General features: G+C 38.3%; 2 long non-coding RNA genes across 2 annotated transcripts; both read left to right on the top strand.

The window, feature by feature from the left end:
• The first annotated feature begins 12,802 nt into the window (after nt 1-12,802).
• LOC143369408 (uncharacterized) lies at nt 12,803-13,572 on the top strand. The gene is made up of 3 exons (XR_013085399.1): nt 12,803-12,878; nt 12,978-13,301; nt 13,448-13,572. It is a non-coding gene; the product is annotated as an uncharacterized LOC143369408 (long non-coding RNA).
• A 994-nt stretch (nt 13,573-14,566) lies between these two features.
• Nucleotides 14,567-16,009, top strand: LOC143368885 (uncharacterized). Its single transcript, XR_013085302.1, has 2 exons — nt 14,567-14,599; nt 14,688-16,009. It is a non-coding gene; the product is annotated as an uncharacterized LOC143368885 (long non-coding RNA).
• The last annotated feature ends 1,725 nt before the right edge of the window (nt 16,010-17,734 follow it).

The following is a 17,734-nucleotide window of genomic DNA, read 5'->3' as shown; positions in this document are numbered from 1 at the left end:
AGGTGTCAATGAATAAAAATTATTTAAAAACGCAAAATAATGGAACTGTACTCATATATTGTTAGAGTTATAAATTTTCAAATTATCTGAAAGCCCGCGAGAGGGAAGGTATGGGTATTGATGATCTGAGAATACCTTGCCTCTCCACGCCAAGTATTTGACTGAAAGCACCTTTATGTACTTGCAGCTCATTTTGATTTCGCGTCTTTTTTTTATTTTGTAATTATTATTATCTTCTATTTTTTGTGATTTATTTGATTTCATGTACTTGGCGTATTTTTGTACATTTTAAAAGTTTTTTTTATAGAGATATTAACGATACAAGACTGTTAATAAGTCTTAAATCTGCTTCCATTTGACATACTTTCGAATATGAGATTATATCACAACTCATAATATATCTAAGTTAAACTTTAAATGAACTTATGTCCTATAAACACAATGTTGTTTAGCTTTCTTTTTACTGTCAAATGTTTTCCTTTCTTTTTTCAAAGGGTAACGTAATACCAGAATAGTGGCTAAGAATGGAAGAAGAAAGGCCAAGAACTTTGAATTAGAAGCAATAATATTCTTGCAAAGGCATCACGTTTAATCTTCTTCAATTTTAACATTTTCAATGTGTTAAAATTTGAACGATTTTTGCTCAAATCCCTGCGTTTTAAAATAATTTCCTTAATTTAATATCAGAACGAAATTTTTATTGTTAGATTTTAAATAATAATTTATGTATTTAATAACTGCACATATACTTCAAACTGTAATTATAATCCGGCAAGCTCTGTATAAATTTACAGTACATGTGATTCATCTTTTTAACGATTAAATTATAATTCTTTCGATGATGGTACTAGTAGAACCAATGCGCCTGGATCGCTGATATTAATGTTATAAATTGAGTATAAGCTTTGAATAAAAGAAAAATAATGTATGCATATAAATCTGTATTTGAATATAATGACTGTAGTATTCTTTATACTATCATTTATTGCTGCCGATGGGTATACGCAGTGTCTATTTTGATGCATTTCTCAGGCATTATTTATATTAAAAAATATATATCTCTCTTCCATCCTATATCTATAAAATCATATATGACGACGATTTCATTATTTTCTTTATCGATTTTGTCACGTTTTCTGTATCGCTTTTTAAGGCTGCCGTCTCTATTTTGTTATGGTCCGAATCGATCGAAGCGTTCCTTGTAAACAGACGGACCCTAATGAAACTACTGCGGTCGATAAAAAGAAGTTGTACAGAAGTGACATCTCCAGGTACTCTGTGTACACGAATTTTTTACGCCTAGTTGCCACATCTTCTGTTCTCTCTGTCTCTGCCGCGCTGTTGCCATATTTCTTTCTATCGAGAAGTCTTGAAGGAATAAGGCACGAGAGCTGCGTCTAGCGTCAGAGCCTCGCTGAGCGTAAAGGAGGATAGCAATAATGAAAGATAGAGAGGTTGGGCAGTGAAGTTAGGAAACATGTCAATGAAACAATACTAATTTGCGAATCAATATTTTTTATGTATACGTAGAAGAATGTAATATTTTGTATAATCAATGTGCAATTGAAGGGTCGGATGCAATAAGGGGGTTAGCGCTGGCAAATGGGAAAAATGATTGTCCAAATGCTAAGAAAGATTGGAAAATTAAATGTTATTAAACTAAATTTTAAAAAATATAGTGATGTAAAGCTCGTGAGGGCACATTTTTTTCTGTTTACAGTTTGTTTATCGAATCATTAATATTGGAGCTAAAAATTATAAAGGAAAAAAATTTCATCGTCCAAAATCATTATTTCTTTAAACATAAGAGACTTAAAACAAAACTTCAGAAAACTCTAGCGAAGCCGTAAAATGTATGCACAAAACTCTTATGTTGACAAATGTAATAATATTTAATTAAAAATAATACTGGACATAACACATTTTTTTTTAAACGATCGCCGTTAAAAAGTATCGAGGCAATTTTGAGGTACATATAACTTGCAGCGACAAAGTTCTTCCTTAATATACTAGGAAGATTTTCACCAATTTTCACACTGATTAATAAATAATTGTAGATGATATGACGATATATATAAATCTCTTCGCGCCGCCAACAGTCAACAGCCGCGTATAATGCGCTATTTAGCAGTTTTATCACTCGCGTTGACAGTTGGCGCCGTGCGAGAAATGTATATATCGTCATATCTTCTACAATTATTTATTAATCAGTTTGAAAATTGGTGAAAATCATCCTTGTATATTAAGGAAAAACTTTGTCGCTGCAAGTTATATGTACCTCAAAATTGCCTCGATACTTTTTAACGGCGAACGTTGAAAAACATGGGTTATGTCCAGTATTACTTTTTAATTAAATATTATTACATTTTTTAACATAAGGGTTTTGTGCATACATTTTATGGCTCCGCTAGAGTTTTCTGAGTTTTATGTTTCAAGTCTCATAACGATCCGTTAATATATACTCAAGTTATCGCAATTTATGTTTAAAGAAATAATGATTTTGGTCGAAGAAATTTTGTTTGTTTATAATTTTTGTCTCGAATACTAATAATTCGATAAAAATTCTGTAAATAGAAAAAATGTGTGCCGTGACGAGCTTTATAACACTATATTTTTTAAAATCCAGTTTAACAAAATTTAATTTTCCAATCTTTCTTAGCGTTTGGACAATAATTTTTCCCATTTTCGAGCGCTAGTCCCCTTATTGTATCCGAGCCCTCAATTGTTCTAATAGCTATGGAGGAGAATGAATTCCTTTTTAAAAAAATATGTATCGAATATTTTTGGCTACTCTACAGACTTGCAAAATTGCACCAAAATCGGTGTGTACGGGTTCGATATGTTCCTTTTAAATAATATAGTACAGTAGAAGGATATTATTATTATTATTATTTTTATTATTATATGTCTGTATTATATCGTATAGACCATCATTAATGTATGCGGAAACACATGATACATGGGTGGGGTTCAGCAACAGGTGCTCTTAAAAAACATTAAAGTCCTGTTTTTACAAATTACGTTATTGCAAAGGAATGAAATTTGTTTTGCGGTAAATAAAGCGGAATAGGACAGCAAGGTTAAAAGACGAATGTGATATCGTTTTATTTTCTTCCTCCGTTCTCTTCCGTTGAACGGAATATGTTCGTAAGACGATTTTTAAATTGTTACTCTAACAGAAACATTTGTAAATCGCGGGCTTTGACTCTCAAAACATAACCTAGTTTTACTCGTGCTTAATTCTAGTTACTACCACGCGTAGCGTTACAATCTGTTTTGAGACTTCACCGGTAACGTTGCATGCGACACTAAAATGGTAAGGGGGTCCTAGGACCCTCCAAACCGGCGACACAAAAATACATTGCTTGATAGGTCTATTCTATACCTCGTCTGTGGCGTAACCAAAAGGCGAGGGTAAAGAAGATAAATAAGGCTAAATACGTAACCAAAAGGCGAGGGTAAAGAAGAAATATGGCCCCATCACATTTTCTTGGTACGAGGAGGGCTCGCTCTGACCGACGGGCACGTCAAAAAACAAAGCAGGCGACCGGTGCTCACGCATGTACGGCGTCCGAAAATTCTTGCTGATTTCCTTGCATGTAAGTGCGTTTCATTATTATTAATTAAGGTGTACGCATAATGAAACAAACATATTTTCAACGAATCGGTTATTGTTGTTTCATTACATGTGTAAAATAATAGTCTAACCTATTTTTTGCTAATCTATTTCTTTATTGAAATGTGTATCTTTTTAGTATCAAGTCCCTTGGAAGGAAATCCAATTCTTCTCACCAGTAGGAGAAGCAAAAGAGAAAATATTATATTTTGGTAAGTGACGTTTACATTTATTTATACATAAAATAATACGTACGATATTAGTATAGTGTTTATTACAATTTTTTCGTTTTTCCAGGTTGGAGTATTAAAAAAAAATAATAAAGTACACTCGCCTGATTGCTTTGCGCTACCTTGGGCTGCTTTGCGCTTTTGCGAGTGTATAAGCTTTTTAAGGCTGCCGTCTCGTCGGGCCTTGAATGTGTGCGTACGCTCACACAAGCTAGGAAAAGCGTGTACGTATACGCGATGTAGTAAACAAACCGTTTCAACCAACTTACGTCGTGGAATCGGCAAGAAGTAAGCTTTTGCAGGTATAGTTGCCTCCAGTAGACATTCGTGCAGGCGGGTCTGGTGCGTTTGAACGCTAATAAGCACCGTAGTTGAAATAATAATGAATTTATAACTCGTCTACTGAGACAGACTCGAGAAATGACAGAATTATGCTTCAAGGATTCTCCGTCACCGGCGCTAATGGTATATTCGCGCCATGTACCATCAGAACCGGTGGAAGTCCAAGCTAGCCGATAAATGTAGGAAGGTCAGAATTTTCTGAAGTTATGTTTTAAGTCTCATAACGATCCCTTAATATTTACTCAAGATATCGCAATTTATAATTAAAGAAATAATGATTTTGGACAATGAAATTTTTTTTAAACAAACTGTAAACAGAAAAAATGTGTCCTGACGAGCTTTACACTATATTTTTTAAAAATCAGTTTAATAACATTTAATTTTCCAATCTTTCTTAGCGTTTGGACAATAATTTTTCCCATTTTCGAGCACTAATCCCCTTATTGCATCCGAGCCTTCGATTGCACATTGATTATACAAAATATTACATCCTTCTACGTATACATAAAAAATATTGATTCGCAAATTAGTATTGTTTCAAGACTTCTCGATAGAAAGAGATGTAGCAACAGTGCGGCAGAGACAGAGAGAACAGACGATGTGGCAACTATGCGTCAAAAATTCGTCTACAGAGAGTACCTGGAGATGTCACCTCTGTACAACTTCTTTTTCTCGACCGCAGTAGTTTTATTAGGGTCCGTCTGTTTACAAGGGACGCTTCGATCGATTCGGACCATAACAAAAATGAGACGGCATCCTTAAGCTTTACTGGCTGCATTGCGCTTTATTATCGGATACAATAGAATAGTAATGTATACTCGAAACCTAGAAATATATATTAATAATATATATTATATCGTATATACAATAGAATAGTGTATATATAATCACAGACGAGGTATAGGATAGACCTATCACCTTATGGATGTTCGTGTCGCCACCCAAACTGTATTACCGACCCATAATTTGAGGTCCGAATGTAGTGGCATCTGCTCATGAACAGCGTCCAACTCAGCAACTACTCTGAAATGTGTTGAAATGCTGAAAGGTGTGTGAGTACTTGTATACGTGTGACTTGTTTAGAGAGAGAGAGTTTGACATAAAAGGGTAGGCTTTTGCTCTGCTATGCTTTGGCTCGGTTTGTCAACGACTCACGCGGATTTCTCTCCGAAAATCCATTTCGTGGATCAAGACACTATGGGGCTCAGAAATGGTATTTCTTCAAAGCCCGTGCAAGCTATAAATTGCAAGATGACATTGTTTATTAGTACTTTGCGTGTAGTAGAACCCTTTTACGTATCATACGCCGAAAAGTATTAAAAACTCACGCTGTTACTGATATTCCCGCAAGTTTCTAATGCACTGTTTAATCAATCTCGTGAAGTAATAATAATTTATTTCTATTTGCCCCGTGTATTAGTTTACCGCCGACACTGAAATTTACAGTTAAATCTAATTTTTAAAAGCCTCGCAGAAAGTTGCATGATGCATGAGTGTCGTGGTGTGCATGGATGCAACTGCAAATCGAGTTACTTTTGAAACTCGTGATTTCTCAATTCGCACATCAATTTCATCGATTACTGGACCATGTGGAGGCTTTTTAACAGGATTCCATTGAGATATACTCATTACCTAGAAGACTTTTCAGAAACTGAAGGACGTTTAAAAACAGGAAGTGCTTTTCTAATCGTGTGCAATGCGATTGTAGAGTCAGTGCCTGTGCCTGCCAAAAAGTGTTTCATAGAGTACCGTGGCTCTATCCTATACTTCGTCGATGTTAGAAACTAAGGGGGAGAAACAAGTATGTCACTCATATTTCTCCAAATATTCCTGCAACTATTCATTTACATCAAGTTCAACTAAAATGTATTTATACATTATAAATAATACTATATGATATGTATAAGCATTAACATTAATGTATCGAACGATTAAACATTGAGAATAAAAGAGAATTCATTCGGCGTAAAAAATCATTTGCAAATCCAAGGCCAAATGTTAGTAATTGCTTGATATCATAGTTAATAATAATTTCTACTGGGCGGTTAGTGTAAATGTTGTTAATATTATTTGTTATAGCAATAGCCACTGGAATGGATATTTTAGCAAAAAAAAACATTTTGGCCGAAAAATTTGTTGGATTTCGCAATTGTAACTAACCGTCGACCTGGTTTTGATCGGGGGACATCATTTCTCAAAGGCTAGGTGGGGAGCGCACGGAGCTCCATGTACTCAGTCGTCGTCGGTCTTCCGGGCCTGGGGGAGCTCCGGGGACCCTGGAGCTGCCGAGCCACCTGGTCCTACTGGACTTGCTGGACTTGCTGGACTTCCTGAACTTCCTGGACTTGCTGGGGACCTGGTCAGGGTTTCAAGCCGGGTCCATCCCCCACCCCCCGAAGCTGCCGAGTCACCTGCAGACAGTGATGCCAGAACGGTGGGTTTTGTCCCACGGCCGCTACCACCACTCCACGACCAAGCGTACCCCCTCCTAGCGTCCGTACCGCACCACACAAGCATACCCGTCCCTCCATCCGTGTGCCGTACGCGCTGCCTGGCCACCGCTCTCCGGCGAGAATTCGTTTTCCCGACATCGAAGCGCTTGGTGCGCAAGCGAAAAATCAAGACTTCAAATCCCGGTGCGGATATTACTTTTTTTTTTAATTATTCACTAATTTCTCTTTCTATATTCTCAGCAGACTAAAGGCTTAAAAACTATTAATTTACTAAGCATTTTCGAAGCTTGATTTGCTGCTAAAGTGCGATCCTCTTTTGGCTTGTATCGCACCACTCCAAGCGTAAGTACCCTACCTTCTGTCAGTGTGCCGTACGCGCTGCCTGGCCGGCAAAACGTTCCTTCGGACGAGTCCAAATGCTTCTGCAAAGCCTGCAACAAAATCTTCGATTGTGGGCTTTCAGAAATACGCAAACACTCGTCCAGACAAACGCATGTCAGAAACATTGAGAAAATGCTTCAGAATGAAACTGTTGGGGATAATGTCTCAGGCGAAAATTCTGCACCTTCCCTCGATGATAAAATCAAAACCGCGGAGATTAAATTCGCAGCTTTCTTCGCCGAAAAGAATATCCCTCTGTCAATGGCACCTGATCTGCTTGCACTTATGCAGCATATAGGCAAGGATCCTCAAGTTTTGCAAGGTATGAAAGTTGGTCGCACCAAATGTGGTCAAATAATTACCAATGTTTTGTGCGTGCATGAAACAGAACGCATCATTGAGAATGTTCGCCATTGTAAATTTTCAATTTACGAGGATGAAACTTCTGATTCAACGAATGATAAGTGGCTGTCATTGATGGTTCGATATGTCGAGCCATCTCATTTGTCCATTAAAGCAGAACTGTTGCAACTCATCCATTTGGATGCCAGCGATTGTTCAGCGGAAAAGATTTTCAAATCTTTTGAAAATCAATTGCTGAAAATGCAAATTCCGTTAACTAACATCGCTGGTCTTAGTTGTGACAATGCTGCAGTTATGACGGGTAGGAATTCTTCTTTTAAGACAAGGCTTCTCGAGAAAAATCCCATCTTACTTACGCTACCGTGTGTTTGTCATTCTGTAGCGTTGGCGGCAAGTGCTGCCTGCTTTACGATTCCAAAAGAATGTAACGAACTGCTTCGGGGCGTATCAAAGTTCGTAAACAATAGCCCTAAACGTACAACAATTTTCAGACAATTTCAGGAGAGTTATTATAACTTTCCTTTAAAAGTTTTAAAATTATCGGATACTCGCTGGCTCGCGAGGCACCAGTGCGTTACTAGATTTCTGCATATCTGGGAGGATTTGCAGAGATATTTTACCGAAGATGCATTAACCAAAAAGTCAGAAGCTGCTCAAAATTTGTTGTCATTACTTAACAAGCATGACATTAAAGGCTATTTCCATTTCCTTGAATTTGTCCTGAATGCATTAAACAAGTTTAATGCTGAATTTCAAGGACGGAAAACGATGATTCAGGAATTACAGCCTTGTTCCAGTAACTTGCTTCGGTTTTTCGTTAAAAAATTTTTAAAACCCCTTCTGGTACAGAATTTTAATTATATCAAGTTAATAGATTTGTCTTTTAAACAAAATCAACTTCCCCTGGCTCAAGTTGATCTAGGCCCTCAGTGTGAGGAATTCCTAGAAGATGCGACAAGCAAGGAGTGGTGCGATACAAGTCAAAAGAGGATCGCACTATAGCAGCAAATCAAGCTTCGAAAATGCTTAGTAAATTAATAGTTTTTAAGCCTTTAGTCTGCTGAGAATATAGAAAGAGAAATTAGTGAGTAATTAAAAAAAAAAGTAATATCTGCACCGGGATTTGAAGTCTTGATTTTTCGCTTGCGCGCCAAGCGCTTCGATGTCGGGAAAACGAATTCTCGCCGGAGAGCGGTGGCCAGGCAGCGCGTACGGCACACGGATGGAGGGACGGGTATGCTTGTGTGGTGCGGTACGGACGCTAGGAGGGGGTACGCTTGGTCGTGGAGTGGTGGTAGCGGCCGTGGGACAAAACCCACCGTTCTGGCATCACTGCGTGGATATAACCTTTCATCGTCTTACAAGGGCAACACGGAAATTTAGCAAAGCATGCAAGTTTGTGTGCAAATGGAGTAGTTGATCCGTAACACGAACCTATGTATTTTTTATTGGTGCCATAGTGCGGTTTTAGAGGGTGAAATCACCCCGTGAAAAAATGCGGTTTTTTTTCGTGGAATATCTCGAGAACGGTGATGGATATCAAGAAGAAGTTTCAACAAAAGTTGCATCTTCCTTTTTATATCAAAATATCCTTCTCCTTCAGCCTTCTCAGTGCTTTTATTACGTACTATCCCAATTCGAATCCTGTTGCCTCATCTTTCTGTTTTTTTTTTTTTATTAAGTGCAGGTGCAGACAAGCGGCCCGCGGCAGCCTGCGGCCGAGGTAATAAATTGCTAGAATACAAAGTTATATTTTCGCGGCGGCAAACTCCCGCAAACCACCCGCCTGCACCGGACCTTACAACCAGATGTTTAATATCAATGTCGTACTATATTTGCAGTTTAGCGCGCAAACACGGTCGAAAGAATGGACAAATCGAGGACGATCGTGATGTTTCTCCATGACAGAACGGTCGAAGCCGTACCGTCTTTGGATAGAGGACAATTTTTGTTTCTGGCCCACGACGCCCTTCCCACGACTCGCCACCGCTCTGAAAAAGTGCGAGCCAATCAACGACGCCTGACCGAAATACAAAATATCTATTTTCGTGAATGCCATTTTTGGTACGGTGTAATTATTGTCGTAACCCAAGCGTAACGACACCGCGGTACATTCCGATTGCCACAACTGAACGCCAAAATCCGGCACAACCACGTAAGGATCTCGGAAGCGCTCCGAGACCATCAGCACATGGTGAAACACCCGCAAAGCGGGCCAAAGGAGCTTTATAAAGAGGTGCGACAGTTTTCATCAAATGCAGACAACCTGTTTTAATCGTAGTATTTAATGGTAAGTTATCCTTTGCAATCATGTAAATAATAGCATTTGAAATTTTTCCTTCCTTTAAACCTCCACCTGCAGCAAAAATAAACATTACGATTGAGATTTTTATTAATAATAATATAATTATATATTTTTAACATAGTAACCCATTTGTACATTCATATGCTTTAATGTTTGATATGCAATCTTCAATTAGGGGTTGGGTCGATGATTTAGATGTTCCAGGTGCTGAAATATCAGATGTCGTCGATGCTGTATCAACTTTATCAATGTCCACCACAGATACTGTTGGAAGCCCAAGACTTTCATTTGCATGGCTTATTTCTTCCATTTCGACATCATCAATAACGTCATCGTTATTTCTGTTGGAATTTCCGAAAAGTCTGTTTATTGCCTTTAAAATAATTAAATAGTGTTTTAATGCACTCGTACTGAATCAATTGCAATACATTATAATGATAACCACTAAAATATGAAAGCAGGTTGGAAATGTAATAAGCCAATCCTCAAGAAACAAAGATAGAGGCAAAATTTAAAAACACCAAATATCTTGGTTTATTAATATACACTGCTGGTCAAAATTAAAGAAACACTCGCAAAAAATATGTAATAAAAGGATTATAACGCTTAAAGCTTCTAGTTTTTTAATCAAGCACTCGAATTTTTTTGTTCATCCGTTATAATAGTGTTTTTTCAAGATGATGCGCATAAAAACTAAGTTACACAATTTTTTGCCTAGTTTTAACGTGTGCACGGGACACAAATTTTTTTCTAGTAAATTCAATGGAGGGCTCTTATAGAGCAAATATTTCTCTTTAATCCCTTTTTCTTTGTTCTGTTGTATGATTTTTATCGACCGAGTTATTCGTGATCAAAGCAAAAAATGGTACTTTTTCACTTTAAACGCCTATAACTTGCAAATGCGTGATTGCAGAAAAATTTTCATAAGTGTTTTGGGAACTCGGTCAATAAAAATCATACGTCAGAACAAAAAAAAAAACGAATTTAAACTGAAATATTTGCTCTATAAGAGTCCTTCATTGATTTACCCGAAAAAATTTTGAACAAAAAAATTTCAGTCCTTGATTCAACAACTAGAAGCTTTCCAGCAGTTTAGTTAACAAAATACAATCAACATATATACCTGTATTTGTTCACCACCATCACCAGAGGGTCTTTCACTTTCCATTTGCCGTTTTGAATAGAAATATTTATGTTTTCGTATCATATGATTACGCAGATTGGTTGTATTACCGGAAGATTTTACATTTAGCAAACAATGTTTACACTTTCCGCCCAATTCACTCTTTATGAAGTGCATCTATATATCACTCCTTGAATATGTATTTGCCATTGTAATTGTATATACCTGAAGATGTTTTCCAAACCTAGGTATTTTCTTTGGCTCTCACAATATCAAATGTAATGCTCTAAAGGGCATTCACCGATAAAATTGTTTTAAAAAAAAACATGAAATGTATGATTGATTTTCCTACTTTGATATCTGTGTAAGATTTGGATTACGTTAACATTTAGAGAAAATAGATGTTATCTTTTAGGCATTTCAACTTGGTCAATGTTTATTCAATTATAGCACAGTGTTGCACTGTACATTAATATTACAATTGTTAAAATTGAAAAATTAACATTTACTTACATGTATAATATTTCTCGAACAAACTAAAACGATTGCTATCACGAAAGGCAAAAGCATACTGTTTGAAACATTTGAAATGCTACGCGCGGGTTGCCGCGCAACGCGTCCACACACGATGCGAACTGTGCACATATGTAGGTTGGATCGGTGTGTGTGTATCGGGTGGCGTGATGACCGTGGTGTTTCAAATGTTTCAATAGTAAACTATTCACAATAAAAATTCAGAATTCGGTGGGTTCGAAATTGCGTTCACTACCTTAAAAGAGAAAAAAAAATAAGTATGTGAAAAACGATGGTTTGGTTTGGTTTATTTCTCCCATTCATTAAATATTGTTGCACGGCCTTTGGGGATTCGGATTTCCTCGTGAGAAATTTGAGCCCAGGTTGATGCCCGTGGAGCGCTAAGGCACGCTGCTCGCTGAACGAGGATTTTTAGAATTAAATTCAAACAAGGGAAATAAACTTTTATATTACTAAACAAAAACTTGGATTTGGATTTGATACAAGTTGGAAATTCACAGGATACGCCTTACAACGCGCTTTACAAAGCGCATCGGATTTACATATTTTGTTAACTACAAAATGTCCTTAGATACTAGGAGCCAATTATTAATAATAAGATAAATTTTTATTCGTCGTTACGTTTCCTCTCGGATATCGATTTCTTACTTATCAAGCGTTTAACACCTTTGCGCTGACTTTACCCATCTAGGATAAGGGACAAAAGTGGAGTTCAAATGATCAAACATCTGCTTCCAAGGAAGTATTGATTAATTTATAATCTTGAAGTATATTTATTAAAAGAATCTCTAACTGTATTCAAACTCCTCGGACTTGTGCTAACATCTCTTTTGCTTCCCTTTCCTATTACATTTGTGTGGTCTGATTCAAATTTCGCACTTCCAGAGTTTGCGCTACACGCCGCTAGGGATCCACGATCTCTGTGGTTGCGATTCGATCTTCGAATCGATCCCTGTCTTGGGAATCGATTTAAAAAATCGAAAATCGCGACAAAAAAGATCGATCTTTGAAAGATCGATTTTAAATCGGCATCCCTACTGTGAAGGACGACCCGGAGCACCCCGAGATTCTCTGCCAGAATCTCGACCCTAGGCGCCTTGACACAACATTATTATAGAGGATAAATATGCAATTCAATTACTTACTAATATCTACTTTCAGATGATTACGCCAAAGCGCGAACGAAGGCCCGAGAGGCGGAAGAGACAAGCGACCTGCAATCGGATAAGGAGGCGGCCGGAAAACGAAAAAGAATCCCGAAACATTTTTCGACCAGCGATTCGGACTCGGCTGAAATTTATTTACCTAAGGCGTGGAAAATTATAAAAATGGATAAGTTAGGTGGGTGACTATAAAAGGGAAATATGCTCTATATAGTTTCAACACCTGAAAGTATTTATTTCATTTTTTTTTATTTACTTAGTATCTCTTTGACAAAAATAATTTTTATTTTCAGACAAGAGTATTTATATACAACGTGGAGATAAGGATAAGGGAAATGAAGTTAGAGAGAAGACACATATCGTTACTGGTAAATTAATATATTTGTATGAGGATATTATGCGTGGAAATATTCTTTAACGCAAATAGTTACACTGAACAAATATGAAATGTTATTAATAATTTACAGAAGATGTACACGCACGCCCTACGTGCAGAGGGTGCGCGGTACAAAAGGAGAACGTGGAGACTCTCATGGCTCAGATGCACATGCTTCGAGCGCTCGTGACGGACTCGCTAGAAGAGGTGAAACGGATGTCAGAGAAAATGGATACGTTCACGGGGCAGATGAAAAGTTGTATCGCAGACTTACGGAGCGAACGGGCGGAAAGAAATGGAGAAAAAATATCACTTTTCCACAAGTATAAGATAGATAGTATTTCCGCTGGCGAGTTTGGAAAATGTTCATCGCTTCGAAGAAATTTTAAAAGATGAACGCAATTTTGACAATGGAGTAAGTAAAATACAATCTTTGTAATTATATATATCTTGTATGCAGAAAATATGTAAAGTTTCAAATTTTTCAAAATTCGCTTTCGCTATATCTCTGAAACGAAATTATACTTAATTTGTCAGTGTTAAATAATTTTTATATTGCAGGTTAACGAATTAGCCAAATTTGGCGGCACCAATGGATATGACTTCATGAAGCGAACATTATCGGCGAAAATAAGCAATGAAATTGCTTTACAATATAGTTGGCTGGGGAGGAAAGGGAAGCAGCCGTTTAAAGGTCGGTTTATACAGCGACCGAGCCGAGCCTTCCGAGCCTCTATAGTATGCTTATGGACGGCGCCGGCAAGTTTCCGCCGAGCTCGGTGGAAGCTCGGAGGCTCCCCGCTGGGCCCGGGCTCGGAGGCCACTCGTTGAGACGACTAGACGGACTGGCGATTAGTAAGGCAAATAAATACAAAAGTGAATAAATAAACTAAATAAAAAAAAATAATAATAAAAAATATAAAAAAATCCTAACTTAACCATCTCACCTTTCTGCAGCGACAGATGCTCTTCTCGTTAGCTTTCAGAGGAAGATTTAATATGGCCAAATACTGCATTGTCCCTCAATATCTCTACTATCTTATTATCCCAAATATTAAACGAAAATAAACTTAGACGTATATTTTAAAATACGATTCTGTACACCACTGGTTGAGAAAAGAGGTTAAATGTAACCTCAATTTATCTTTTATAGCCTATAAATAAAAAAAATCACAGAAGGAAGCGAAATGACGCTATTCATTCAACTGTTTGGCTTCTGGAGAAGTAATTCAAAAACTGCACTTTAGGCAGTGCTAATACATACCAGTTATTAAAGTACATGTTTGTCATTGCGAAGAGATTGGATAACAATGTCGGTGCATACGTTCCAACTGTATTATAGATACAATGTTTATTTTTTATTATTATTTTTTTTATTTCGTTTATTTATTCACTTTTGTATTTATTTGCCTTACTAATCGCCAGTAGGTAGATCGACCGCGGCTCTCGCATTTACCCTACGTGTTCGGCGCATAAAATCCAGCAGCGTTGCACTTCGACAGGGCACGGACTCGGTCCGTCCGTCTAGTCGTCTCAACGAGTGGCCTCCGAGCCCGGGCCCAGCGGGGAGCCTCCGAGCTTCCACCGAGCTCGGCGGAAACTTGCCGGCGCCGTCCATAAGCATACTATAGAGGCTCGGAAGGCTCGGAAGGCTCGGCTCGGTCGCTGTATAAACCGACCTTAATACGTTACAACTGGCCAGGCTTATAATCTGTAAGTATTACCCTTATCTTACTGTTGCTAATATTGATTACTGTAGAATTCAATGTAATAATGTTTTATCAAAATTCTTGTTATTAAGTTGCTGCAGAGAAGGCAAAAATTTACACTTCCCGAAGAGAGACGGAATCGAGCATACAGGTCTGGCTCAAAAGAGCTGTTGGCAGAAAGGCAGCCACTTCTAAGAAGTTTTAATGTTGATGACGACGACGACGATGATGATGAGACAGGTGTCACTTCGCATGAATATACCTGATATGGTATTCAAAGCGATAAGAATGACGCGCGGTGTGTCAGCTACTAATGCAAAATTACAACTTATTTATATTACATATATTCTACAGGCTCCGTGCATCCTACGCATACTCTGTGTTGCGTGCGTACACTTCCCATCTGCATATTAAAAAATATTTGAAGACTTCTCGAAGCCGGATAATAGACTCGTAAGGTCAACAGACGTCGCAGCACTCCGACCTTTTAGCCGTTGTAAATTCTAAGCTTTACCCCTTATTAACGAAATTTCTTTGCAGTCACCAAAATGTTCCCAAGGTCTAAGGACTTTATGAGTTTATTACCCGCGCGTGGCCAGGAAATCTCCCGCTGACCGTGAAATTACAAGGGCTAGCGGTTCGGTTCTTTCGCTCTGGAGAGTGTCCGCTGTGACTTGTAGGCGGTCACTCGTTGCCATCCCCGTCCTTTTTCTAATTCACCAATAGTCCCCGACTGATTTCAACCCGCCCAATAAGCAACGAGTTTATTTTCTCGACCGACTCTATTTACCCCTCCACCGAAGATTTTATGAAGAATTGTACGAAGCGGAACTAGTCTAGTTCAAACACCCAACAACGAACCACCTCGTTCCTTTAAGTTAAATTTAATAGTTTTTTGTAGTATAATATACGTTTGTTTTTTTATTATTATTAAAACTGACTAAAGACTTTTTATCCCATATCACGAATCGGTCTGACATCATTAAGTTGTCGTGAGACATCCGGACGTGTAGTGTCGTGGTCGCCAGTAACAGAAGTTACATCCGTTAGTGGGATCAATCCAGGTACACGCGTCGGAACACTCTGCATATTCCACATATATCCATTGTAGGAGCATATATCCTGCATGTATTTCGCGCATAAACACCCGTAATGTAATTATAAAAATATGTAATATGAATAATATACAATGTGTCTGGTACAGTCGGGGACAAAAGCAAGTGGACAGCCAGTGGAAACGGCCACCAACGAAGTCCAGTCAAACCAGTAGAGGAGAGGCTTGCAGGTTGCCACCCCTTAGCTTTTTTTATCATAACTCGTCATAAAATTAACGTATCGTTGATTTATGGTATAAGTTGGAAAGAGGAAGTGTAGAGCTACAATCCTGAGCTAGAAATCATGTAAACTCTCGAAAGTATCTAAAATTGACTCCTTGAAATTTTGGCTTGCAGGTTGCCACCACTAGGAAAATTGCTGAAATTGTAAAAAAAACTCAAATAAAAACCTGATTCAGAAAACATTTCAAAATCAGCAACGCTTCAAAATCCTTAATGCCGCGTTCAGATTTTGTTGACCTGCGTGCTGCCATACTAAAAATGTATCAAAAATGTAAAAAATAAACGAAAATATGTCTAAAATGCAATAAAAACACTTCACTTCAAACTCAATGACAATAGTAGACATCACATAATCATGAAAAATGACATTTGAGTGTAAACAAGCGGGAAAGAGAGAGGTGGCAACCTGCAAGCCAAAAAAGGTGGCAACTTGCATTCCGACGCATTTTTGGAAAATATGAGAAAAAATTGTCAATTCATGATATGTTTGGAAATTTGTTTGGCATATGTAAATTAGATTAAAAAAAACAACACAGTACGAATAGTTACCTTGAATTGTCGATGAAAATGTTCAATTTACGAGCACAGGGAAACACACACAATTTCAATAATTCAATTTCTTGACAAACACTATCCCTGATAGCCAGATCTGGGCAGCAGAATCTGACGTCAGAACTGCAGCAGTCTGTGTCCGCATTTGGCTGCGTTCTGATGTACAGAGCATGAGGTGCAGTGCCTGATGTCAGATGGACAGCAGATCGACAGCAGATCGGCAGCAGATTTCGCCGTCTGCTAGGCAGAGCAACAGCGCCATCTGAGGTCCAGAATTACCAAGCAATTGCCTACAGATGGCGCTGTTGCTGTGCCTAGCAGGCGGCGAAATCTGCTGTCGATCTGCTGTCCATCTGACATCAGGCACTGCACCTCAGGCTCTGCACATCAGAACGCAGCCAAATGCGGACACAGACTGCTGCAGTTCTGACGTCAGATTCTGCTGCCCAGATCTGGCTATCAGGGATATTACACTTCGCTCAGCAAACACAGTGTTATTGCGTCTGTCCGCTCCAGAGGTTAATAAATAGTGGCAACTACTCTTTTAACGTCGGTGTGAGTCAGAGTTGAGGTTATGACACTGCTAGAAAATCGAAATACAACAGGGGTGGCAACCTGCAAGCAATGGCAACCTGCAAGCCTCTCTCCCCTACGATTGCCACAAATCTACATTTTCTGTATTATATATGCCCACGGCACACACATTATTCAATCAATAATTGAAACCAACATTCACATTTGTATAGAAATAAACTGTGTAATATGAATAGGTCAGCAAACTGCAGAGGAGCAAAAACAAGCGGACACAACAAAATACGTACTAAATAAAACACATAACAAAATTAACACTCGGTATTGCCGCCCCTCATCCGAATTACTGCTTACAAACGTCGCGGAACACCGCTTACCAAACCTTCAATATAATCCCCACCAACACTTCCGACCGCTGACTGTAAACTTCTGAAAAAATCGATCCCACCATTTCGCTCATCCAATGGAACTCCCGCGCGCAGCAAACTCCATAAGTTCTCTACAGGATTCAAGTCGGGGCTCCCCATCGATCATTCAAGCAATTCAATATTGGAATCCCCAAAAAATTCCTCACTTCTCATGGCAGTGTGCCCGGGATCGCTGTCCCGTTGGGAACCAAACTCTTCGTCGAGACCCATTTCCAATATTACCCCTTCCAAATTTTCATTTAGTATATCAACACACCCATCTGCATTTGTGACTCCGCCAATCCGCGTCGA

The sequence above is a fragment of the Andrena cerasifolii genome, chromosome 5 (genome assembly GCF_050908995.1).
Source record: "Andrena cerasifolii isolate SP2316 chromosome 5, iyAndCera1_principal, whole genome shotgun sequence".
NCBI lineage: Eukaryota > Metazoa > Arthropoda > Insecta > Hymenoptera > Andrenidae > Andrena > Andrena cerasifolii.
This window is presented reverse-complemented; position numbering and strand designations above follow the sequence as displayed.